This window comes from Oreochromis aureus, linkage group 3 (genome assembly GCF_013358895.1).
Source record: "Oreochromis aureus strain Israel breed Guangdong linkage group 3, ZZ_aureus, whole genome shotgun sequence".
Classification (NCBI taxonomy): domain Eukaryota; kingdom Metazoa; phylum Chordata; class Actinopteri; order Cichliformes; family Cichlidae; genus Oreochromis; species Oreochromis aureus.
In genome coordinates, this window is record NC_052944.1 from 73,441,291 (window position 1) to 73,469,093 (window position 27,803).

Genomic DNA, 27,803 nt, shown 5'->3' on the forward strand with positions numbered 1-27,803 from the left:
AACACAGCTGCACAGTGGACACATGACTTTACTGTGTTATTTAAAAGTAGAGGATATTTTGTAAATTTTCTACACTGTCATTTCATATCAAGAAGGACTTTCATCTGACTTTTGTGGCTAGAGTTGCTGTGTGGACATTGTATAGTCTCATGTTTTACATACAACATACTCTTCTATACCCATGAACCAATTTTTATGAGGAGCACAAAGGGTTGAAAGTGTGTGCATACTATTATACCAACAGAATTAGTCCAGAAATTGTTGGATGCGGTGTTTAAGCACCTGATAGAGGCGCAGATGTTAAAGCTGTTTGTGTGGAGTTGTTCTTTATGTTCACCTCAAATCAACCTGAGTGTCATTTCTCTTTAGTTCTGATCTCACTGCTGAGCTGCACAACAAACCAAGGTCAGTAACCTTCTTCTGTCACAGTTTAAACCTGATAAACTCTGACAGGTTTTTAAACATTTGGAATAAATAAATAAAATCTAAAGGATGTGATCATCAGTTTTTCATTTTAACCCTGACAGCTCGTCTGAGTGTGAGTCCCAGCAACTCTCAGTTCTTTAAAGGAGACTTTGTGTCTCTGAGCTGTGAGGAGGACGACAGCTCTGCTGGATGGACTCTGAGGAGAAACACAAGCAAACGACAGAGGACTCAGTGTGGAGATGGGTGGGGAGAGGTAGTTGGTTCTTCCTGTAACATCAGTATAACAAAACCTCATGACAGTGGAGTTTACTGGTGTGAGTCCAGAGAGGGTCCCATCAGTAACATGGTTAACCTGACAGTCACTGGTAAGCTGAGTGTGTGGAGTTAGTGTTGATGAAGCTGTGTGTAAATGGATGAAATGCTGTAGTTTGTCTCTGTGTTGAGGTGGATCAGTGATCCTGCAGAGTCCTGTCCTCCCTGTGATGGAGGGAGATGACGTCACTCTGCTCTGTAAAACAAAGACCACTCCCTCCAACCTCCCAGCTGCTTTCTATAAAGATGGCTCCCTCATCAGGAAGCAGCCTACAGGTCACATGACCATCCAGCATGTTTCCAGGTCTGATGAAGGCCTCTACAAGTGTGACATCAGCGGTCATGGAGAGTCTCCATCCAGCTGGATCACTGTCACAGGTGACACACTCACCTGTCTGTGTTTCTGCAGCTTTCAACATTCACAATGTGACGACAACTTAATGACTGTGTTTGCTTTATTTTAGACAAACACACCACCACACCTCCACCTACATCCACACCTCCACCTACATCCACCTCTCCTCCTGTTCTCTCTGTGTTGTCATGTGTTGGATCAATCTCTGTTGTGGTTCTACTGGTGTTACTGGTTCTGCTGGTGAGACGATGTGTTCTCAGCAAAGCTGAAGGTGAGACTTTTGAATTTTATACGTGGTTATGTAAATCTGTATGTTATACTATTTATGTGTATTATTATTTGATGATTTATTTAATTGTAATTTCACATTATAAATGTAAAACCGTTTATTTTTTCTTTTTTATTTGGACTCTTCACTGTGAAAAATTGTGATTTTAAATATTTTTTAAATTTGAATAATTTCACTAGATCGAGATGAACCTGTGGAAGGTGACATGTTGTACAGTGATGTCAAAATATCAAATCATCAACAGCCAAAAAAACAAAACAAAGGTAATCTGGGGGTTTTGGGGTTTGCAAGATTTATTTGTGATTGTTCGATTCTACTTTTAAGAAATATGAAGTTCTGATTATATTCATAGAGATTTTATGTCCCATGAAAAAATTTTATGAGGTTATTATGAAGCATGTGAGGGACAATCAGAAGCGTACAACTGGGCATTGTAATAGAAAAACAAACATTCTATTAAATTGATACTAAAGTTTAACCTTGTAATAATTTCGCCAGAGTCCATCTTTGTATGTCACGGCTTTAATGTCACATTTTTTTCATTTGATTTGTTTCCTTTATTCAAATTTATTAAACTCACTGATTTTGATTACGCTTTTTTAAAGTCTGTAAAATTTCACTCTGTGCTCATTGAGTATTGTTCTTTACATGCTGCCCTCTGTGTTTGTTGTCTGTGGTTAACAGAAGCTAACACCTCTGCAGTCGTTCAGTTTCCTGTTTATGAATGTTTTTAAAGTCACCTGCAGGTGTTTCTCTATAAGGCGTTAGAAATAAATAATTCATACTCACATTAAGTAAACTTACTATAGTTTTATTCATAATTTCTTTTTATAATTAGCTTAACGTAGTTTAACATATGTAGCTTTACTCAAAGTTTAAATGACTTTACTGCTTCATATTTATGTTAGACCAACGTTTTGTGTGTTTTATTGTGCAGAGAGTGATGCAGCAGTAATCTACTCAGCAGTGAGAACAGAAGACATCAGTTATGGTCGAATCATAATCAAAGACAAGAAAACCAGATCACAGATGAGAGGTACAGCTGCTCTTCTTTGTCTCCTGTCTACGATGATATGAGTCTGTCTGTGTGACAGCATTTTAAATAACCTGCAGGTGATTCAGGAGAGATTTACTGAGTGGAGAAATTCAAGAATTACAGATGTTGGTACATGAACGAGCATCTGATGCTCCTGTTTAAAAACTTCAGACTTCAGTTTTCTGATATTTCTCAGTTTGACATAACAATGCAAATAAAAATCAAACTGGATTTAGAGAGATGTGTAACATGGTATTAAAGCAGAATGAGTGACTGAAGATTGTAAGCTTATAGGAACATTAGATACAAAGCCCCAAGTAGATACTGTAAAAAGCTGTCGCTAAAATTACCACCAAGCACCTTTTAGTCAGGATTTGGTGGTCAGCTGTGTAACATGCAGACCTGAGGTTTAGTAACGCTAACATTGATATACGTTTGACTAAGTCTATAATATACAGTCAGAGATTTTTGTCTTTGCAACATAAATACGGATCATCATCACTGAGTTTTCCTGAACAACAAAGCGTACATAAACAACCTGCATATTCAAAACTGTGAAACCTGCCCAAAGCTCCTAAACTGTTCACTGGTTAATTGTTTGTGCAGGTCTCATCACCTTGACCTTTATTTTTTGCTCCTATTGTCTTTTCTTTCTTTTTTTTTACCCAGAATCCCTGTCCTCATATTTACATTAAATAATATAGTAGTAGGTTAAGGACTTTCCTTTATGCACAGGTTACTTTAATAAGATATTTTAATGCAAGAGGCGATCGTGGCTCAAGAGTTGGGAGTTCGCGTTGTAATTGGAAAGTTGCTGGTTCACGCCCTGGCTTGGACAGTCTTGTCTCCTTGGGCAAGACACTTCACCCGTTGCCTACTGGTGGTGGTCAGAGGGCCTGGTGGCGCCATTGTCTGGCAGCCTCGCCTCTCTCAGTGCTCTCCCAGGGTGGCTGTGGCTACAATGTAGCTTTCCATCACCTGTGTGTGAATGGGTGGATGACTGAATGTGTAAAGCGTTTGGGGTCCTTAGGGACTAGTAAAGCGCGATACAAATACAGGCCATTTACCATAAAACAAATTCCACAAATATTGAGACATAACAACTTATCTCATTGTTAACACTGACTATCATGACAATTAATTAGTCTCTGAGCAAACACACACACACACACACATCTTTGAAACAGTTCAATCATTTTGACTCCACCTTTGTCACAAACCAGTCAGTGAGCTACTGAAAAACATACACACACACCTGGTACAACAGATATCTTTTTCCATGATGTTTCTATAGACTGAGACAGTCTGTGGTGAGACTACATCTCACACAGTCCACTCAGCAGATGGTCATCCCTCCCTGAGCCTGGCTCTGCTGGAGGTTTCTTCCTGTTAAAAGGGAGTTTGTCCTTCCCACTGTCACCAAGTGTTTGTCAAATCGAGTTGATTTCTGTGTTTTTTCCATGTATTATTGTAGGGTCCTTATTTTAGAAGATAAAGCTTACTGAGGCAGCATGTTGTGATTTGGCAGTATAAAAATAAAAGTCAACTGAATTGAATTCAATTACACTGCTATCTTAATGGCGCACACATCTCTTAGCAGGATGAATGTTAATATGAAGTTTAAAAAGAGACAACTGTTATACGATGAATCTTTATAACTACTTAAAAAGTTCTGCATGTAAAACCACAGCAGCTCCTTCCTGTAGTCTGAAGCTGATGACACTTCTCTGTTCTGGTTTGGCCAAGCACAGAGTTCATATCGTGAGAACTTGCTCTGTGGTTCCTTGTGTCAGTTTGCACTGAAAAAGGTGCCAGCTCTGTGGTTGTGCACCTTCAACTAGTTACAACAGCTGTTGTTTCTCAGCAGAAGTGTTGAGAAATGTAAAGACCATGAAAAGCTTCAGCTATTTACAAAAGTTACATACATGTGTTAATCTTCACACAGTCTTTTTAGCTGCGGTCTAACTGCTCTGTACTGTCTCTAAAGCTTTGTACCCCAGTTTTGATCAAACTAGGTGGGGTGTTGGGTTCGATGTAAAGTAGATGCCAAAGGATTCTAACGTTTGCAGAGATCAAATATTAACCTAAGTATTAGGCACACTTTTAAAGATTGACCCAGACAACTCAGGAACTAAACATTTCGTGAAATGTAACTCATATTAAAATATAGAAAAAAACATCCTGTTTAATGATATACACAAAAATTTAAAAAGCCTTTCCAATTAATATTACATAAATCAAAGTTATATTTTCACCAGTTGTTCATTAACTCAGACAGCCATGTCCTAAAGAGACTGATTTTACACCAGTGTACAGGCTACAAGGTTAATTAAATCAAATATCTATGTGACTTAATACTTAAATCTAGTATTTTAAATATATCACGCAAACGACAAAATAAATAAACCCACATGTGAGCCCACTTTCACCCTCACACTTGCTCAAAATGTTGTGAGCCTGTTAGTTGCTCACTGTGGCACGGCTGTGAAGCACCTCGCTTCACACAGGTGCTGCACCACTGCTCACTGTTACTGCTTCACTGTTTCATATGGGAGCTTGAGCTGTTCATGGTGAGAGGTCGTCTACACCAGTTTATCACAGGACATTTAGAAATGCGGCTAAATCTTTCAACAAAGTCACCAAGAACTACAAAGCTTGTAATCATGTTTCCTGTTGTTTGAACTGTGTGTGTTTGTGTTTAGACTTTAAACCAGAGCCAGACGCCATCTACTCTTTACTGAAGTAGTCCACCAGTCCAACCACTGCTGTCCAGCTGCAGGTCTCTAACTGGTCCCCCCAGCACCTGAGACAAGAGGACATCCACATGTTAATTTTTCACTGATTTAGATTAAAATGATTGAAAACTTCAAAAAACATATGAGGATTTTATCTAAGTAAGTTTTAAATGTATTTTCCTGCAGTGAAAAACAATATAAATATGTAGGTTTACTTTTTATATTTAAAGTATGATTCAAGCACCTTGTTCTTGTTCCCTCAGCTACTATTTAATTTCTCTGCGTGAATAATAAACCTTTGCTCTCACTTATTTTCCTCGTGTGGTTCTGTGGGTTTCACCGAGATGTCAGATGGAAAATCTGACTTGGTCGTGGCTAACCGACCCACATATATTTTCATTGCAGAAAAGAAAACAAGCATTAAACCACAGCAGCAGAAACAATTCAACGGCTTTGAATAATGCAGCAAAGCTTCATCTCAGACAGAAAGATTTTACTTTGATGTTTTACAGTAAGTCACACTGAAACCAGCAGCAGTTGACATGGCATTTTTTAAAATTAATTATTTAAACTGGTCAAATAAAAACAGATCATCTTGAAAAGTCTTTGATAATAATTAATATAAAATAATTTTATTTTGTTAACCTTACCGAGTGTTCATTTATTGTTACTCCACCTGGGAAACATTCACAGTGTAACACTCAGAGCCTTAACATGAACCCAGAGAGCTGAAGTGTTTAGAGATGAACTAATAACTGATGAACATGTGACTCAGACTGGATAAGCTCATCTGCTGAACCAGGATGAGACCCTGTTACACCTCAGTGAGTGTTACAGCAGAAATGATTGATGCCAAGGCTGTTATTGATATTAGATTGATACTAGAGTGATAGCATAGTGCTAATCCATAAGTTCAGTATATAGCACACTTAAAAGTGTTAAGTAAATATGTTTTAATGAAAAAAACATATATAACTCAAACATGCATGAGGAAAAATGTCTGAACTTGTTGTGTTTCGACCCTCGTCTGTACTGTAGACATCGCCACATTTACATTCCAGCTCTCCAAAGCATTTACTTGATATCAGAATATCTGCAGTCTGGCAAAACACTAAGCAAAGCAGCTGCTTTTCACGTGGCAACACTTTTTACAGTGTCACATATTTCAGTTGACTGCTGAATAGTGATGGTTATCGTTTAGGTTTTATCCGATACCGGTGCCAAATCGGTACTTTTGAAACGGTGCCGGTGCTTAAACGGTGCTCGAACCGGTGCTTAAAGAATGGAGAACACAAACTTCGTCCAAAAACCTCTCATGTTTTTATTTTTAGCGGTCTCTTTTTTCCTGCAAAATGATAAGAACCGTAGCAACATATAAAGATCATCTGTGCAAAGATTTATGTTTTTAAAGTGAAACAGTGAAAAACTACAGCCCTGTCAATACATGAATATCCAGACGTTGTACAAAAATGTCCAATTCTTGCACACAATTGGACACCATGCCAGTTGATTTTTTTAGGTATTTAAGAGCAGTCATTAATTAATTTTATTAACCTGCCTAAAAATGCTTTTTTTTAAAAAAAAAAAAATGCGTTTTTGAAGAATTAACCACACATTTACATGGTAATGGGCCTTTTCTGCCATGGAGCGCTTAATTGGCCTCTGGTCCTTTAAACTCTGAGGGGCTGTAACTTTGGTTTCTTTTGGTCAATTTGCATGATTGACACCTCTTTTTAATTGTTTGAGCCAATAAAGTCACAGTAACGATGCCACGTTCACGTTACGTCGACCAATCAGACGTTGTAATGCCAAAACCCACGTGGGCCCAAATTTACTGCATGTGACGTCTGTCCAGTCACGTGTCTATAGGTGGGTCTAAAATGGAGGTTGTTGACGGAAAACGACTCTGATGCGGCTAGGTAGGCGTGGTAACTGCTGATAATCACATGGCTACCGACTACCGGCGAAAATAACGGAGGAAATCTGGACGGTAAGCCAATTTCTGTCTTAGCGCATTTGCGCCGCTGTGTGTTTTTGTGGTCTTCTTTTGAGGCTCATTCAGTGAATTTTGGTCAGAGTGTGGTGAAACTTGGTGTTTGGAATTGGTGATAGCTCTGGAAGATAACCAGCCAATCTTTAGCCGGTTACATGAAGTCTGGAGAATTTCTGGTTCGCCTTGTTTGTTTAGCAGACTTGTGCGCATTTACATAACTGCTCGTTTAATCATGGCTTGTTTTCGTTGAGTTTGGTGGTTGTAGAAATGGTTTATATGACATTTTAGCTGAGATTCAGAGGTTTCTGTGGATACCACACATGTCTGGACTTATATTCCTCACCCCGTGTTATAACCGATTAAACGTGATCTCCTCCTTTTTGCTCGCGGTACCGGGGGCGTGGGGCTTAAAGCATTTGTTGCAGGCTGCTGAGTTTGCATCTTTTGCTGTGAAGTACAGCCAGACTTTTGACCGCTTTGCCTTAGGCATTTTTAATCTGTAGCTCTGCTCTAAAAGAATGTACGTACCTGGGCCCGCCTACTATCCTTGTAAAGGTAAAATGATTGGCTAGAATCCAAAGTGTATGACATCTCAAGAAAAAAAAAGCACCGAAATAAAGCACCGAAATGCGCGCTGCTTTTCGGTCTGGTTACTACCGTTTATGTCAGAACCGGTGCCATCATGGCACCGGAAACCGGTACCCATCCCTACTGCTGAAGTATTTAGTGTTTAACTTCCTCTTACCAAAATAATGGTTCCTGATGTGGCAGCAGGGGCGTCTAACAAAGTAAGGAAGGTGGTAAAGGGCTTTCTCCTAATTATAAAGCATGTCTATAGGTATGTGTAGATTATTGGAGCTACACATTCTCTCTGTGTCAGTAGAGAAGTCCGAACTTTAGTTATTGCCGGTGTAATGAAGGGAATCATCGAGCTAAAAAGACTGACAGGGAAGGAGAAGCAGTTACTTAATGGCAAATTAGAGCAGGAAATGGGGTTTATCACTACTGTGTTGGACTATTGTTGGACTGTATTACTAAAGAGAGTCTGGGCCTGAGTCCATTCAGTTTGTCATATCCCAGCTGTTGATCAGCACCATGGACAGCACTCACACACATTGATATTCAAGCTTATGTTTTAAACTCACGCCATCTTCTTCAACCAGACCAGCACTGGCCTAAAATAGATTGTGAGTTGCCAAAGTAGCAAAAAGAGAGCTGCAAGTAACTTTTAAATATGTAATATGATTAGCAAAGAGTATTTTACAACTTAAATGTTTCCATACATAGATTGTATTCGAGCCCTGGAACAGACTGGAGACCTGTTCAGGGTGTACCCTGCCTCTCGCCCTAAGACAGTTGGGATAGGCTCCAGCGCCCCCCACGACCCTGAAAATGGATGGATGGATGATTGGATTGTATATGCCATCTTCAACATGGCAAAAATTGGATATGTGGAAGAAAATGCATGGAATTTCTTCATGGAATCACTTTATGTTATAAAAACACCTCCAGCATCCAGCGCACTGCTGAGCACACTGCTCATATGTTATTACAGCAGATACATGAGGCACATGTCTAAACATGACCATCTCTATTATGTGTGACAGAAAGTCAAAGACATTTTTGTCACGTCCAACAGTTTTAGGTGAACTGTGTGTTTCATCAAACATGATGCAATTATTCTCTGTTATAAATTTCATTACTCAACCAAGAATTCTTTTTACACTCACAACTCCACAACTTATTTAATTACCATCCAAAACACATATTTAAATGAAGGGAATCTTTATCAACAGTGACATCAATACAGTATGTTTATACTTAATTTTAAAAGTTATTATCTTAATGTCTTTTAATCAAACTATGAAAGCATCACTGATGATCTGCCTGTATCCATGTTAGTGTTTAAAGTCCAACATCTCCCTCTAGTGGCCATATATAAACCATGTTTGAGGATGGTGTTAATGTAAAACGTGAATATGTCACCAAGTTCCTCAAACTCAAACGTGTTCAAGACTTCAATGGCTTGAGGACCAGGTACCGTGAGCAGCAATGCAATTTTCCTGGCATCGGGTTTGGAGTCCAGTCCTATGGCCACCATATACAGCTCAAACTGCTGCTTAAAACACTGCCAGTTGCGGTCCACATTCCCCACCAGTTTCAGGCCTTCCGGTGGCTTCAAACTTTCCATCTCAAACATAACTTTGAACGCTTCCACTCTTTCACTTTTACTCCTGGTACCATGTGTTCTCTTCGTAGCGCTTGTTCAAAATAACACAGCATCCACTTATGCTTTGCGAGCTACTGCCCCAAACATTTTATTAACACCATTCTTATGTCACACCACAGACCAGTCTTCTTTTATGTGGAGGCATTCATGAGCTTTCTTAAATACAGCGCCGTCTGCTGGTAAGCCTTATCATTACATTAAGATCTACATATCAACACAGTGACCATCTATCATGACTGCATTTGGTCCAACATCTCCCTCTAGTGGTCATATATAAACCATGTGTGAGGATGGTGTTAATGTAAAATGTGAATCATAGTGTTCCAGTCAGTCACCAGTGTGTCTCTGCACAGCTGTAATTAAAATGTGTTCAGAGGGCCTCAGTGTCTGAATGGTTCCAGTTCAGCTCCATAACAGCAGCGTCCCTGGTTTGATTCCTGTGTTTCAGCTCATATCTGCCTCTCTCACTGAGGGGGATGTGCACACACACACACACACACACACACACACACACACAAACCACTCACTCTTATTGAACCAATAGAAAAGCTGGTGCTCAGAGGAAGAGGGCGGGCTTTACTTGGTGTCAGTGAGAGAAATGAAAAAAAGCTCAAATGAGTGAGAAGGACGATGAAGGAAACATCTGTGCTGTGTCTGCTCTGTAAGTAGAATCTCTGTGTTTGTTTGAATTCTTGTACTTTGACTGTCTGCTCTCCTGATAACTGATGATGGAGGAGAAGACATGAAAAACAAATCAGGCTGAATTCAAGTTCAAAACACCACGAGGACCAACTGCAGGTCTGAACTGACTCTTTATCTTTGCTCAGGAGTCGAGGAAACACAGCAGGCAGTGAAAAGCTCAAATCATTCACTCATTATATCAACACAGATTAAAGGTCAACACATGACTGTATGGAATTTACTTTTTTCAATCTTTTGTTGTCCAAACCTTATTGAAACATGTTACTGGCATTAAATAAAAAACGAGCTCATAAATATATAATACACACACGAGTTTGTGGGTCTGTCAGCTGTTTGTGTGGCGTTCTTCTTTATTGTAGTAAAAAAAAACAAAAAACAAAAGAAAACCCACAGAAAATGGGAAACTGCTGCAAATATCCAGTTCATAACACATTAATCCTACGAAATTAAAGAGAGTTAATAACATGCTTTGTTGTGTGATGACATTTTAAGTTCATGGTTAAAATATCAAGCATATAAGAGTGTATTTATTTAATTTTATTATTTATTTTGTAAAAAAAAAAATAAAGATGCTTAAAATAAACATGTTACTTGGAGTTTTGTCCCAGTAGAAGTGAACTAGACACAAGTTTAGAAGTTTTTGTCTCAGAGCAGTCAAAGGGAGACAATCAGAGGAGCTTACGCAAAAGAGAGTGGAATCCTGTAGCTGAACCATTAGACACTGCGAAGCAGCGAATGTCGACCTGAACGCTGCTGCACTGAAGTTTGCTGCTTGTTGATAAAGTGAGTGGCTATTTGGCAAAGTGAGCAGACTTTGAACAGCTAGTACCTAAACTAGCTTCAAGATAGTTGCTCTCTCTTGATATTTTCTTGGCCTGAATGGCCCGGGCACTACCCATGTATTCTGCAGTTGTTCCTGAGAGTTTCTGCTCTGCTTGGGAGTTGAGGCCAGGTTACTGGAGTCCCCTGTATTGGACACCAGACTTTCCAAAGTACCACCCTGTTTTATTTTGTTTACTCCAGATGGAGCAAAGCAACCATAATGTTTTGGGTCATAATGATCTCCAGCTCTCCAGCTCCTTTTCTGTTATATTGTTTTCTCAGCTTAAAATAAGTGGGAACATTTCAGTTGGTTGACAAGAGAGAAGTGGACTTTAATTTTGTATATTACCTGTAATACTGTAACGTGAGGGTTCACTATGTGGTTTGGAATACTTGACTGGCCTCTCAAAAGCAATACTCAGATCAATGCAGGGTAAACAACTAGGTAGATATAACACATACTTATTACTGCTTTGAACATGCAAATGTAAACATTCAGATGTGTTAACATGTAAATATCAAAGCATGTAACCACTAAAGGGGTACATAACCTGCTCTATAAACCTTGTAAACACCATTTTGTGCATCAAGTTACATTTAAATTTGCTTCTACACTATACAATACTTGTAATAATATTTATATTGTAATATCAGTTAACGGACAGATTTAAGTTTAAATACTGTATATTTATTGTGTTCATGGTGTATAGTATTTCCATAAAGTCAAGTAACCAGAACTCCAAAGCAGAATAGAAGATATCAGGAACAGCTGCAGAATATATGGGTTGTGCCTGGGCCACTCTGGCCCAGAAGCTATAAGTAGTTCATATATCGGTCTCATTATTGACCCTAGGGAATTTTGATTTTCTGGAGGTAATTTAAGTTGCACAATCTTGAGTTTAAATACATACTGTACTAAGAGAAAAGAACCTAGGGCCCCCGTCTCCATCAGCATAAATATATGATAGAATGGCTACATTATGTTCACCTCAAACCAACCTGAGTGTCATTTCTCTTTAGTTCTGATCTCACTGCTGAGCTGCACAACAAACCAAGGTCAGTAACCTTCTTCTGTCAAACATGAAACTCTAGGCTCTTGACAGATTCATTTGCATCTTTGCCCCCTCCCCTTCACCTTATCTTCCCTGTTTGTGCTACTCATGTCCTTGTCTTGTCTTGTCTGCTCTAACCCTCAGAGAGTCCCTCTCTTTTGTTCTCTAAACCCTAAAAAATATTAATTATATCAACTGGTCTCTGAACGCAATTGACACCTTTTTATGGACGACAAGCCTGAGTTCGGGAGAGCCCAATTGTCCTGGTGGGATGTTTTCTGACGGTTACACGATGGATGAGTGGCAGCACGTCGTGTGCCTGGTGGGACTGTCAATTTAGGACATAGAAGATCTATACTTATTCTGAACCGTGATAACAGGGTTCTTGCTGATTGGAGCTGGCTTGGCCCTGGCTTACTGAATATTAAAGAAAGCTCTTTTGGCTGTTCAAAACCTCACAAGGCTAGCTGCTATGATCGAAGCGATGGGAAGGGCCATGAGCACGTAGACGGTGCTTATTGAACATAAAATGGAAAAGATCTTGGAGAAGCTCACGACTGTCGTGACTGTGTGCAGGCAGGAAAGGGACCCAATATGCAGACTCATAGAGGCAGAACTTAAACTCAAGGTCCACTGCTTTATTGCAGGCATAAGTCAAAAACAGAACAAAACTAGGAGGGCTAGAAACTGAACTAGAGCTAAAACACACAGGCAAGTCTGAGGGCATGGAAGTTAACGACGTGACAACGAACAGAGGCAAGCACAGACAATAAATACAGAAGGTCAACAGGGCAAAGAGGAAACAGCTGGGAGACACGGCTGAGGATAATTACACATGACGAGAAAGGGAGGATGCAAAACTGAGTACACTGACTATTAATATTATCACAGTAAAACAGGAAGTGCACAGAGGAGCTGGGTGGGGGAACATGGCACAAGAACTCACACAACAATATACACACATGGCAAACACGGAGCCACAGCTTTAGAACTAGGACTCAATAAAAGCTAGGAATACTTAATATTACAGAAACCAAAACCAAGAGACCCACAATGACACATGAAACCAAGGAATGACACGACTCTTCAACTGGAAATTTACAGACCTGGTGACCAGTGACGGACATTAGATCAGCTGTAAAAATGTAATGCAGTTTGTTTGCACTAAACCCAAACAACCATAATTTCTCTCATGTCACTGCCAGAAGGCTAGCTGTGACAACAAATTCTTCTCCTTAATAACGGGACTGTGTTTAGACTCTGCGCCACATGTTTCAAGGCCACCTGCGTCAGCTGGAGGACTGTTTACTTTTGCTTAACCAGTTGAAAGGACACTTTCTCAGTTGAACACAGCATACACACAGACAGATATACACTCACCCGCCCTCCCCCCTCCAAATGCCTCTGACACTTACCCTCTCTCGACGGTGGGTTGACTGGACAAGTGCAGGTCTGCTGCAGGACTGGATGCTGCTGTCTACACCGGCTCACTCTCATCCCATTTACCCACCCCTACTGTTTGTCATGTGATTCTATGGTGTTAAGATGTGAAGATTCATTTGCTTTTCTGTGCTGAGGTAGGTTTTTTCTGTTCTCAAATAGTTTTCCTCTAGAAGCTCATTATGGGTGGAGTTTTTTATTCTCATTGTCTTCCATCAGGGTGTACTTTCACTGTTTTCTTTTTGGCTCGTCCACGTCTGCAGCCTGACCTCAAATATAAAACTGATTCAATTAAGCATTAATCACAGAATTATAGAAGTTTTAACAAAAATATTTGATATAAAAAATCAAATATTTTTCATTTTAACCCTCACAGCTCATCTGACTGTGAGTCCCAGCAGCTCTCAGATCTTTGAAGGAGACTTTGTGTCTCTGAGCTGTGAGGAGGACGACAGCTCTGCTGGATGGACTCTGAGGAGAAACACAAGCAAACAACAGAGGACTCAGTGTGGAGATGTGTGGGGAACGTCAGTTAACTCTTCCTGTGACATCAGTTACCTCGTTGAACGAGACAGTGGAGTTTACTGGTGTGAGTCCAGAGAGGGTCCCATCAGTAACATGGTTAACCTGACAGTCACTGGTAAGCTGAGTGTGTGGAGTTAGTGTTGATGAAGCTGTGTGTAAATGGATGAAATGCTGTAGTTTGTCTCTGTGTTGAGGTGGATCAGTGATCCTGCAGAGTCCTGTCCTCCCTGTGATGGAGGGAGATGACGTCACTCTGCTCTGTAAAACAAAGACCACTCCCTCCAACCTCCCAGCTGCTTTCTATAAAGATGGCTCCCTCATCAGGAAGCAGCCTACAGGTCACATGACCATCCAGCATGTTTCCAGGTCTGATGAAGGCCTCTACAAGTGTGACATCAGCGGTCATGGAGAGTCTCCATCCAGCTGGATCACTGTCACAGGTGACACACTCACCTGTCTGTGTTTCTGCAGCTTTCAACATTCACAATGTGACGACAACTTAATGACTGTGTTTGCTTTATTTTAGGGGAACACACCACCACACCTCCACCCACATCCACACCTCCACCCACATCCACACCTCCACCCACATCCACACCTCCACCAACATCCACACCGCCACCTACATCTACACCACCTACATCCACCTCTCCTCCGGCTTTCACCTCCATCACTCTTCTTCTTCTTCTCTCTGTGTTGTCATGTGTTGGGTCAGTCTGTGTTGTGGTTCTACTGGTGTTACTGGTTCTGCTGGTGAGACGATGTGTTAACAGGAAACCTGAAGGTGAGACTCAGACTTTTTGATTTTAGATTTGAAGTTTATGTTAATCTACATGTTAAAGTGTTTACATTCATAATCATTTGATGGTTTTGCATTGAAGTTTGATCCCCATGGAAGTAACTCAACATAGTACAAATCTACAAATATTTCTTTGTATATCGTGTTTTTAAAATTAAAATCCTAACTACAACTTTAGACAATTTAAGTAAAACATGTTGGTGTTGATCATTTCACCAGATCAAGATGAACCTGTAGAAGATGACATCACATATGGCGACATCCAAATATCAATCAAACGAACTCGAGGTAATTCTGGGTGTTTTTGTAACAAGATTCTTTAATGGTTGTACAGATGTTGTTGTTTTTTTAATGAAATGCTTTATCTCATACTTCAGAAAAGTTTGAGCTTTTGATTCTGTGCACAGACATTTTATTGCTTATTAAAAATAAAGTTATTTGAGGACACTGTGGAGCATGTAAGGGATGATCACAAGTGTAAAAATGTAGATGGTTGGATGGATCCCATTTTCTTTCAAGAGTTCTGGATAAAGTGATCTATATACAGTTGCAGGCCCACCTTGATTTTGATCTAAAAGGCTGAGCCCCCTCTTCCCAATTCGAGCTCCTATTTATTTATGCTCCAGAGAGAACCATGCGGTCCAGTTCCAAACTAATGTTATCTATTCCACGGTCTAAACTTAAAACTCACAGCAACAGAGCCTTCTGTGTGGCAGGTCCCACACTCTGTAATAGTCTGCCTCTAAATATTAGATCTGCACATTCGTTGGAACATTTAAAATCTTTACTAAAGACACATTTTTATGGACTGGCTTTCAGCACAAGGTAACCCACACACTGTCGTTTTAGTTCTTTCTATTGTCTTATTGTTTTATTGTCTTCTTTTTTATATTTAATTGCAACATTGTTGTACATTTTACTTTTTTAGTTGCATTTTAGTTTGCAAAGCACTTTGTGCAGCATGAGCTTTTGGAAATGTGCTATATAAATAAACTTGACCTTGACCTTGATTTAAGGTCATATGCTAATAGTTACTTTAGATACAAAGCCCCAAGTGGAGACAGTAAAAATTCTAAAGCTGTAGCTAAAATGACCACCAATCACATAGCCTCTGATCAGGATTTGATGGTCATCTGTGTAAAATGCAGACCTGAAGTTTAGTCATACAAACTTTGATATACATTAGACTCAATCTATAATATGTACAGACCGTTGATCCTCATCACTGAGTTTGCCTGAACAACAAAGTGTGCGTAAACAACTTGCATATTCAAAACTGTGAAACCATTTTCCTTGATAAAACCCCTGTCCTCAAATATAGATTCAATAATATGATTATAGGTTAAAGACTTGCCTTCATAAACTCATTGTTTTAATATGATCATTTAATATAAAACAAATTCCACAAATATTATGACCAAACAACTTCAGAGATCTCATTGATAAGACTGACCACACTTTAAGACTGGGATGGTACAGCAGGATGCCCACTAATCAGAAGGTTGGTTGGAAGGACTGGATCCCCAGTCTGGATGCCAAATATCCTTGGGCAAGATAATAACCCTGAGTTGCTCTCTGATGCATCCACTGGAGTATGAATGTGCATGAATGTTAGATAGAAGCACACAAATAGAAACATCCTAGAGAAAAAAGTGTTTGTGTGAGTGGGTGAAGGAAGTTGTGTCATCATCACAATAACCGTTGCCCCTCCCCTTTTTCTCCAAGCAAGCATCATCAGAGTCCGCTGTCCACTTTAATGGGATCCCAACATTTGCGCTTCCTCTTGGAGGGAGTACAAATATGAAACATCCGCAATTTTCTTTGGGCCACGCTGGACCTTAATAAATAACATAGACTCATCCAGAGGTCTGCATCAGTGTATTCATGTTTTTGTGAGTGGCCGCTATATAAACAAATATGAATTCAATTAAATTCAGTTATACTGCTCTCTGGCTTCAGTGCACACAGTTTGTTATCAGGGTGAAAGTGTTGTTAATATGAAGGACATAAAAAGAGTTCTAACACCACAGCAGCTACTTCCTGTAGTTGAGTTTGAAGCTGATGACACTTCTCTGTTCTGGTGTGGGCAATGACACTGTTTATATTTTGAGAACTTGCGCTGTGGTCAAGTCTCAGACTGCACTGAAAAAGGTGCCAGCTCTCTGGTTGGTCATCATCAGCTAGTCATTTGTTGTTTCTCAGCAGAAGCATTGAGAAATGGAAAAAGAAAGACCATAAAAAGCTTCAGCTATTTACAAACGTTACATACATAGGTCGATCTGCACACAGTCTTTTTAGCTGTGGTCTAACTGGTCTATACTGTGTCTAAAGCTTGGTACCCCAGTTTTGACTGAACTAGGTGGGGTGTTTGGTTCTATGAAAAGTAACTACGAAAAAAGTTCTAATGTTTGCAGAGGTCAAATACCAACATTAATATTAGGCACACTTGCTTGGCAGTTAAATTAAAACAGGTTTAAAGAGCTGACCGAACTCTTTAACACAATAACTGAACATTTTCTGAAATTTAAATCATATCAAAATGTATAGAAAATCAGTCTGTTAAATAATATATACAAACAAATAAAAAGTCCTTTAAAATCATTAAATGTATTAATTAATATTACATAAATCAAAGTTATATTTTCACCAGTTGTTCATTAACTCAGACAGCCATGTCCTAAAGAGACTGATTTTAAACCAGTGTACAGGCTACAAGGTTAATTAAATCAAATGTGTCATGATATCTATGTGACTTAAGACTTAAAAGCTACAATTTTTAATATGTCACACAAAGGTCACATTAAATAAACCCATATGTGAGCCCACTTTCACTCTCATACTTGCTGAAAATGTTGTGAGCCTGTTTGTTGCTCACTGTGGCACGGCTGTGAAGCACCTCACTTCACACAGGTGCTGAACCACTGCTCACTGTTACTTCTTCACTGTTTCACGTGGGAGCTGGAGCTGTTCATGGTGTGAGGTGGGCTACACCAGTTTATCACAGACATTTAGAAATGTGACTAAATCTTTCAAAAAAGTCACCAAGAGCTATGAAGTTTATAATGATGTTTCAGGTTGTTTGAAATGCGTGTGCTTGTGTTCAGACTTTAAACCACAGCCAGAGACCATCTACTCGTCAGTGAAGTAGTCCACCAGTCCAACCACAGACGTCCAGCTGCTGGTCTCTAACTGGCCCCCAGCACCTGAGACAAGAGGACATCCACATGTTAATTTTTCACTGATTTAGACTAAAATGATTCAAAACTTCAAAAACGATATGAGGATATATTTCTAACTGAAAATTTAAATGTGTATTTTGCTGAAGTGACAAAGAATATAAATATGTTAATGTGTTTCATGGCCAGAGTAGCTTCACTGTTTATGTTTAAAGTGTGACTCAAGCACCTTGTTCTTGTTCCATCAGCTACTACTTAATTTCTGTGCATGGATAATAAATCTTTGCTCTCACTTATTTTCCTCGTGTGGTTTAAAAGGAAATTAGTCATATAAAGTCTGCTGCCATCTACTGGTAAAACTGAGCAATACAATAGAGCTCGAGCCAGACATCACAATTATTAATGATATTGGTAGAGAGAAAGACACATTTACATTCCAGCTCCAAAAAAATCAGAATATTTGCAGTCTGGCACAGCACTAAGCAAAGCAGCTGCTTTTCACATGACAATACTTTGACATTGTGACATCTTTCAATTGACTCGTGAAGTCATTTGTGTTTAACTGCTTTTTATCAAAATAATGGTTCCCAGAGTGGCAGCAGGGGCGTCTAACAAAGTCATGACGGCAGTACGGGGCTTCAACCAAATTATACAGCATGTTGATAACTATATGTAGATTATCAGAGCTCCATTGTAGTTTTAGGTCATGATTCTGTCTTGTGACTCAAATACTATTTGTTTCTGAAGTGGTGTACTTTTTCTGAATAAGTTGAATTTTAGCTCTCCAAATTAATCTCCACTGAAGAAAATAGTATTTCCTGTTCTTGCTCTGCTAAGAATGACCAGGACCAGGAAAGTCATGCACATCAAAATAAAGTATTTCATGCATTTCAATTGTTAATTTTCAGTTTATTTGATTTATTTACACATTATTTTGGTATTTTTTTAATCATTTAATATGTAACAATAAGAGTAGTGATAATAAATATTTCCAAAATACGCCAAGAGCACCTCGTGGTTTTGTTTGAGAGTGGATGCTCTGCTGTGGTGACAACAGAACTGAGCATTGAAAGGTCACTCTCAATTCAATAATCCATCAACCAGGAAGGAGCTCCACCTGTCTCTACATGTTTTCTCTGTGTCTGTTTCTGCTGCTTCTTTGTCCTCACTGTAAACAGATGTACTGAGAGACTCCTGCACTGATGTTTCATAGGAAAGTCCAAACAGCCTCACTGGTTCTCCATAAAGAACAAAGATTTGCTCTCTGTGGCTCCAACTGTCAGCAAGCCAAAAGACAGGTACAAGTAGTGGGACGAAAAGCCAACAAAAGCCAGCAAAAAGCAAACTTAAGAGAAGGGCAACTTCATAATAATTCAAAGTTTTTTTTCATGTCTTAACCATCAATGTGTGACAGGAGTGAGAGTGTCATGCATGGGGTCCACTGCAATCAGAGGGTGGGGAGGGTAATTCCTGGGCAGAAAATGCTGGCAGAAAGGTGTGTAGGCTGACAAAATGTATGCTTACTTGAAAAGCAGGAAGCTAAGCGCGAGAGGAGCCAACCAAGTGAATGTACAGGGGAGTGGCAAAGGTAAGTGAGAAAAAATGTCTGACTTTTTTGCTCTTTGATTAGTGAAATGGAGGTAGGCGGGGAAGGGAGCACACGCAGGACAGCCCCCCTGGTCACCGCCTACCTCCATTGTAGTTCTAGAAAGAAAAACAAACAAGACAACAGAACAACCAAATTAAAGACTCACCTGTTGGTGTAATGAAGGGAATCATCGAGCTGAAAAGACTGACAGGTAAGGAGCAGCAGTTACTTAATGGCAAAGTAGAGCAGGGAATGGGGTTTATCACTACTGTGTTGGACTATTGTTGCACCAGGAGCTTGTAAATAAACCCACTGTATTACTAAAGAGAGTCTGGGCCAAAGTCCATTCAGCTTTGTGATATTCCAGCTGTTGATCAGCACCATGGACAGCACTCACACACTGGCATGTTTTAAACTCACACCATCTTCTATAACCAGACCAGCAGTGGTTTAAAGTGACTGAAAGTCAGAGATCTGTCTGTCACTTCCAACAGTTTTAGGTGAACTGTGTGTTTCGTCAAACATGGTGTAATTATTCACTGGTGAAAAGTGCACTACTTTCTTGAAGTCACATGGAAACAACACCTGCCTAAACATTTGCCAACACATAGTTTCCATGTTATGACCATAGAGATGGTAGCAAAAGGAGCAGAAAACAAGATGTCCTGAATTTCTGAAGAACAAATTAGTTTGAAAATCAAAAACGTACTTTAACACTGATACTCTGCACAACTTATTTAATTACCATCCGAAGCATATGTGTAAATGAAGGGAATCTTTATCCACAGTGACATAAAACACGAATTTTCAATAGATACAAACACATTTATTATCTTGATATGACAGCATCATTGATAATCTTCTTGTTTCCATATTAGTGTTTATATTCCAACATCTCCCTCTAGTGGCCACATTTAAACCATGTGTGAGGATGGTGTTAATGTAAAATGTGAATCATAGTGTTCCAGTCAGTCATCAGTGTGTCTCTGCACAGCTGTAATTAAAATGTGTTCAGAGGGCCTCAGTGTCTGAATGGTTCCAGTTCAGCTCCATAACAGCAGCGTCCCTGGTTTGATTCCTGTGTTTCAGCTCATATCTGCCTCTCTCACTGAGGGGGGCATGTCATGAGCTGTGTGCAAGCCGGATGTAGGATCCAATTGCAGGACTCATGGGTACAGAATGAAAACTAAAAACAGCAGTTTTAATGTTGAAAAACCTTTTACAAAATAAACTTCACAAAAACAACCCAAATCCTGAACATGGAAACAAGGAACTAAACTGGACTCAAGAAATTAGAAACACAAACTAGGGAAACTATGAGAAGTATGCAGGGAACACAGAGCAACATGAGGGTAAGGTTAAGTTAATGACACAATATACACAGAGGGTTAACGAGGATATGAGTCACAGGAGGAGAGCACAGCTGGGAGTTTTCAAACATAAGACAAGGGGAAGCAAATCAGAATGACAAAGGACAGGGACTATCAAAATAAAACAGGAAATATGACAGACTAAACCTACACTAAACATGAGGGGCACATGAACAAAGCCAAAGACCTATAAATCACAGAACAAAGGACTAGGGCTACACACAAAACAGAAACCACTGCTATTAACTGCTCTTCTTGTCTTGTAATCGGAAGATTGCTGGTTCGAGCCTCGACTCCAACAATCTCAGTCGTTGTGTCCTTGGGCAAGACACTTCACCCGTCCACCACCAGTAGTCGCCTACTCTACTGGGCAGAGGGTCACCTCTGTCAGTGCGCCCCAGGGCAGCTGTGGCTACAATGTAGCTTAGGGGAGAGCGGGGTAAGTAGTCACACTTTTCACACTGACTAACTTTTACTGATCACCATACATCACAACGTAATAAATGTTTCACCAAATGAAAGAAGGAAGTCTCGGACACATACAATGTATTCATTACATTTTCATATCTTATCTCATTACGGAGTTGTAGACTGTTGAATGGAGAATGTGCACTTGTGACAATTTGCCCCATTGGCAGGTAAGTTGTCACACTAGATTATCTTAAAATAAGAACACAAATACTTAATTGTGATTATTGATTTTAATTGTTAAATTCAAACCAAAACTGGAAATTTGAACAATTATGCCAAGAGAATTTGGAAAAAAACAATTATTTCAATCCAATACACATTTTAATCAAAACATTAAGTAGAAAGAAAACTTTAGTTTGAACTTTAAACTCAAATGTTCTCTGGCTTGCACATAAATCCATCATAACCGAATGGAATGCTGCAAATAACTTGCTTTACTTAACATGTTTATCCTCTGAACAAAACAGATGCCCTATTTCTGATTAATCAGACTCAACTTCAGAGTCACAATTCTGGCACACATAAATTGCCTGGCCTGAGGTGCAAGCATCATGGGCCCATTTGTTGCATTTTACGCATTTTACCCAGGTCTCTTTTGGACGACTGTTTGAAAATGGCTCCACACAGACAAGGCAGAAGCACTCTTCATCATCTGATGATGACTCTTGAATTATTTTTCTTCTTTTAGCTGCGTTGTTCTTCATAGGTCCAGATGTTTTCCCCCCTCGCGTCCCTCTCTTTTGAAACAGCTTTTTGCTAGATTCAGCCTTATTCTTTTCTTTTTCTAGTTGCTGCTTCACTGGCGTGTCGGTTAGAATTGCTGATTTGCGTCGTTTTCTTCCTTTGCTGGATGGTTTTCGTGACCAGCTTTTGGATATGGCCGGATGTCCTCTGGAGTTGGTAGTCCGCTGTCAGTAATTGCAGTGCTGGGTAAGGGTGAGCTCGTGATAGAGATGGTGCTGGAGCTTGGCAGTTCAGAGTTGGTGCTGGGGCCTAGCAGTGCAGAGTTGGTGCTGGGGCCTGGCAGTGCAGAGGTAGTGCTGGGGCCTGGCAGGTCAGAGTTGGTGCTGGGGCCTGGCAGTGCAGAGTTGGTGCTGGGGCCTGGCAGGGCAGGGTCCGGAACAGGGCGATCTGTGACGTAGGATGGTGCAAACTCGGCTTCCAGAAATACATTTCTGTTGTAAGGTTGAATCCCAGCCACCCTAAAACCAGCCTGAATGTTCAATGGAGTTGCAGCCAGAGGATATGCAATTGCCACAATCCCAGGAATGTCATAAATAGACATTGTCTTCCCAGGGTTGTTCCTCATCCAGGCATCACACGTGCTGTTGATGTGCCTCTTTAGTGGCCCGTAGACAGACCTGTCTAATGGTTGGAGCCGATGTGAGCAGTGGGGTGGGAATGACAGCATGATTATGCCATTTTCTTTGGCATAATTGAGTCCATCAATGAACAGATGAGACTCGTGGTTGTCCAAAAGGAGTAAACAGGGCTTCTCCTTTGAACACTTTGTATGTTCATTGAAATGTTGCAGGAAGTCAACAAAGTGTGTGTCTTTCATCCATCCAGAGGAATTTGCCCCTCCTTTGCTGCCGGGTGGCCCGTTGATCAGGAAATGGTCACGGAAGTGGACACGCGGGAAAATAAAGTATGGAGGTAAACTATTCCCTATGGCTGAGACAGCACAGGCCAGTGTGACAAGGGTTCCCCTTTCAGCAGAGGTCAATGACCCTACTTGTTTGAATCCACGTCTGGCCAACACTTTGTCTGGTTTATGTACAGTGGTGACCCCAGTTTCATCAACATTCCAAATGTCTCCTGGTCCAAACTCATATTTGCATAACACTTTCTCTAAGTTGTCAAAGAAAGCATTGACATTCTCTCTGTTGAAGCTACTTGCCCTGGCAAGGCTAGTTGCTTCTGGCTTTCTCAGTGACAATGTTGTATGCCGCTTTAAAAAGCCTGTAAATCACTCTTTGCTGGCCTTTTCTTTTTCTGCCCACAAAGGCACAAACTTCAGTTCATGTGCCACAGCAAACTGGTAGGCAAGCTTTCTGACCTCACTTGGTGACAGACCAAAATAAATGTCAGCTGACCTAGTAATATACTCAACAAGCTGCTTTTCCAAATCAGGGAAAAAATCTTCCTTGGCGTTGTATAACCAACCATTGTTGTTGGCATGGCTGTCTGACTTTCAATTTCTTCTCTGGTAATCTTTTGACAATACCGAGTTAGAGTACGGTAATTTATGTCAAAATCCTTTGCTGTACTTCTGATTGATTTGTTCTGCATCTTTACCTGCCTGACTGCCTTTAACATAATGTCAGGTGGTGTTCTGCCACGCTCTGTCTTTCGTTGATAATTTCGAACCATCTTACTTTCTTCCTTCCTTCATTCCTGCCTCTCCTTCCTTTCTTCAAAAACCTTATCACAAATACAAATGAATTAGCCTACAATATCACAATTTTTTGGAGCATTTATTTGTACTGGGGCAAGTCGTCACATGTGACGACTTGCCCCAGTACCAAAGTTAATGAGACAACTTGCCCCAAACTGACATTTATGCTAATTTTGGCTAAATGTCAGGGTTAGCTCAACATAGCACATCAGCTGAAGTATCAAAAGACACGTTAATGTCTCCTCTATTTTGTGTAAAATAATAATTTGTAACATCTATACCTAACAAAGTTGTACTGAAGATAATTTAAAGTGATTTATTTTTCCTTTTAGGTCAAAAAAATAAAAAAGATGTGCTCACCTCAGATTAGAGCAGTCTTGACCACATGTGAACAGGAGGTTGACTATAGAAGAAGAAGTCACACAAAGTGGCTATTTCATTTTTGAGATAGAGCCTCTAGTGTTGGAGTTATGAACAGTGTGACAACTTACCCGTGTGACAACTTACCCTGCTCTCCCCTACCATCACCAGTGTGTGGATGTAGTGTAAACCGTTTTGGGGTCCTTAGGGACTAAGTAAAACACTATACAAATACAGGCCATTTACATGCAAACAAATTTGTTCATGAACCAAACTACAGCTCAATGAAACCAGAAGAAATTTGAGTTTCGGGGGCAGGGTGGATAGATATTCAGTTACATAAGATGTAATGAGAATATATTTCCACAATTTTAGGTTTTTATTGGTCTGTTTCTGCAGTGCAGACATGCAGTGTGTCGTTAAGTGAAGGGTAGCTAACCTTTTCTCCAAGCAAATTGAAAAAGTCAGTCTCCCACTCACTACATTTGAACCAATAGAAAGCTGGTGCTCAGAGGAAGAGGGCGGGCTTTACTTGGTGTCAGTGAGAGAAATGAAAAAAAGCTCAAATGAGTGAGAAGGACGATGAAGGAAACATCTGTGCTGTGTCTGCTCTGTAAGTAGAATCTCTGTGTTTGTTTGAATTCTTGTACTTTGACTGTCTGCTCTCCTGATAACTGATGATGGAGGAGAAGACATGAAAAACAAATCAGGCTGAATTCAAGTTCAAAACACCACGAGGACCAACTGCAGGTCTGAACTGACTCTTTATCTTTGCTCAGGAGTCGAGGAAACACAGCAGGCAGTGAAAAGATCAAATCATTCACTCAGTATATCAACACAGCTGCACAGTGGACACATGACTGTACTGGGTTATTTAAAAGTATAAATTAGAATAAGTTTGTATTTACTCACAAGATAGTCATTACGTTGAATCATCACAGTGATCACTGTTTTAGGTAAAAACAGAGGAACAGGTGGAAAAAAGCTTGCAACCAAACTTTTATTGCAATAAAAAACATACATACAACATTTCCCAGGAAAAGTTCAGATGTGAGATTTTTTTTCATTAACAATAAAGAATTATAAATGATAATTAACAGTGCAGGTGTCACAGAGGTTCAGTGGTTAGTGTCTGTGTAGGTTTCTTCCCATAGTACAAATACATGTTAGGTTAACTGATGATTCTTTTTTTAAAGATATATTTATTAAGGGTGCACAGTCATTTAAACAGGTTTACATCTAGTTTGCTTTACAGCAGTAAATTCTATTTTAATGGGGGGAAGAAAACTACCATAAACCACCCTACTCTCTCGCTCTGTAAATATCAATGTATACAGTTAAATTCACTTTAACATTTCTGTTTAACAAAAACATTTACAATGCCACAAATATAAAATTAATAAATAAAAGCTGTAGACAAATACGAAAGGGGAGTATTGATCAGTCCCTCAAATCTAGTTCTGTTAGAATATTCAAAAACGTGGTCTATATCTGCTCAAATTCTCTTATTTTCCTCGGTACCGAATAAGGATTCTCTCGGGAGTGCAGTACGATAGCAACACGTTAATCCAGTGTTTCTGGCTTGGAGGCTCATTTTCGTTGCAGTTGATGCAAGAAAAACAAATTATGTCAGCCTATAGCGTAGTCTTAGAAACACAACATCTCCAAGTATCCAGATCTTAGGATCAGAGTCCAAATTAAATCGGCACACCTCGGAGTTTATTGTGATTACAATGTTCCAGTAGGACTGTAACTGTACACTTCTCCAAAGAATATTAAAAAATATTAAAAAGATCCCAAACAGACATTTGACACCAATAGTCAGAGATGTCATCTCTCAGTTTATTTAGTCTATATGAAGTGTAATATGTTCAGTGGATAATATTAAATTGGATTTGTCTGTGATGAGTAGATCCTGTCTGAGATGAATTTAGCAAACTCCAAAAGTTGAATCTGTTCATCTGGACGTAGCGTTTTGTGGGAGAAACGTTTCGTCACTCATCCAAGTAACTTCTTCAGTCTCAGCTGACTGCAGGTTTCCCCAAACCTTATAAACAGTACATTTGCATAATGACTGAAACCAGCCCACTGAAGGAACAATGGGCTGTGAGGTCAGTTCCTTAATCATAATTATGCAAATTCCCATGACCATTGATCAACAATCACTGACCAAAACCCACTGATCAAAGAACACTGATCAAAGAACACTGATCAATGGCCATGAGTACCATTCACAGAGAGTTGGGGAATGGCTGCAGTCACAGCATTGTAAGATGGTGACAGATGTACCCTTAGGCCCCCTCCTCGATTCAGAGATGGTCTTTCCCTCTTCACGTAAATGGCCTCCTTGACTCCGCGCTCAAACCAGCGTTCCTCTCTGTCCAGGATGTGTACATCCTCATCATTGAAAGAGTGTCCACTGGCCTGTAGGTGTAAATAAACTGCAGAGTCCTGGCCTGACGAGGTTGCTCTTCTGTGTTGTGCCATCCGCTTCGCTAGAGGTTGTTAGCAAACTGCTCCAATTATTGTCTTCATATGTGCAACTTGGGTCTAATTCCTACTTTGATTTTTTTTTAACAATTATCACAGGCTGGTATATTATAAACACAACAAGTAAGGCCTTTTGTGGAGTTGCATTTGGTATCTAACACGAGTGTTTCACGTATTGATTTCCTCTGGTTTATTTGGGAATGTCCCTAATGTTTGGCTCCTGACCCAATGTCTGCTCTGTAGATATTTAAAAAGATAATCTTTGTGTAGACCATAGAATTTGGATAGTTGACAGTAGCTAGCTGACATGTTATTTGTATTCAGGTCTTCAACTGATTTAATGCCTGTCCTCACCCAGGTTTGTAATATACTATCTGCTAAAGCTGCAGGCATATTGGGGTTGTCTTTAAGTGGTGTGTTAACTGCAAGCTGTACCAGCTGAAGCTAAAATAAGACGGTTTAAATTTAAAATGGAAACTTGCTTTTTCAAGCTGAGAAAGAGAATAAATGCTAACGGTATTAACTTCAGTTCCTGTTGCTCAGTTGAGTCCCACCTCACATCAATACCTTTTGTAAAGAACCACAACCACAGTACATGAAACCGGGAAGCTAAATAATAGATTCTAAAATATGGAAGATTTGAACCACCTTCACAGTAGGGAGTCTGTAAAGTAGGGAGTTTAACTCTTGAGGTTAAATGGTGATTCTAAACTGGGATAAGGTGTGAATGTGAGACTGGGTGGTTGTCTCTCTTTGATGGACTGATGGCCTGCACTCACCGAATAACAGCTGGAATAGACTCCAGCTCTCCATCAACCCTTATTTGGATAGGTAGTTAATAAAATGTATGGAAAGAGTTAAGATTTAGGAACTTTTTTTCTACCTTTTGTTGTCTCAAACTTTACTGAAACATGTTGCTGGAATCAAATATAAAAAGGAGAGATGAGTTTGTGTGTTTGTCAGCTGTTTGTGTGGAGTTGTTCTTTATGTTCACCTCACATCAACCTGAGTGTCATTTCTCTTTAGTTCTGATCTCACTGCTGAGCTGCACAACAAACCAAGGTCAGTAACCTTCTTCTGTCACAGTTTAAACCTGAGAAATGCTCACAGATATGACCTCATTGGGTTCATGTTTCAGAATATAAAGTCTAACAGATCATCAGTTTTTCATTTTAACCCTCACAGCTCGTCTGACTGTGAGTCCCAGCAGCTCTCAGTTCTTTGAATATGACTC

General features: G+C 39.8%; 3 long non-coding RNA genes across 3 annotated transcripts; 2 read left to right on the forward strand and 1 right to left on the reverse strand.

Moving 5' to 3' along the window:
- LOC120437583 lies at positions 1-27,677 on the reverse strand. Its single transcript, XR_005611259.1, has 3 exons — positions 27,641-27,677; positions 11,900-11,965; positions 1-348 (listed from the first exon to the last, which is right to left on the reverse strand). It is a non-coding gene; the product is annotated as an uncharacterized LOC120437583 (long non-coding RNA).
- On the forward strand, positions 1,232-5,460 carry LOC120437581. Its single transcript, XR_005611257.1, has 4 exons — positions 1,232-1,364; positions 1,562-1,645; positions 2,320-2,418; positions 5,121-5,460. It is a non-coding gene; the product is annotated as an uncharacterized LOC120437581 (long non-coding RNA).
- LOC120437589 lies at positions 14,665-18,481 on the forward strand. The gene is made up of 3 exons (XR_005611265.1): positions 14,665-14,701; positions 14,936-15,004; positions 17,821-18,481. It is a non-coding gene; the product is annotated as an uncharacterized LOC120437589 (long non-coding RNA).
- Positions 27,678-27,803: the final 126 nt, after the last annotated feature.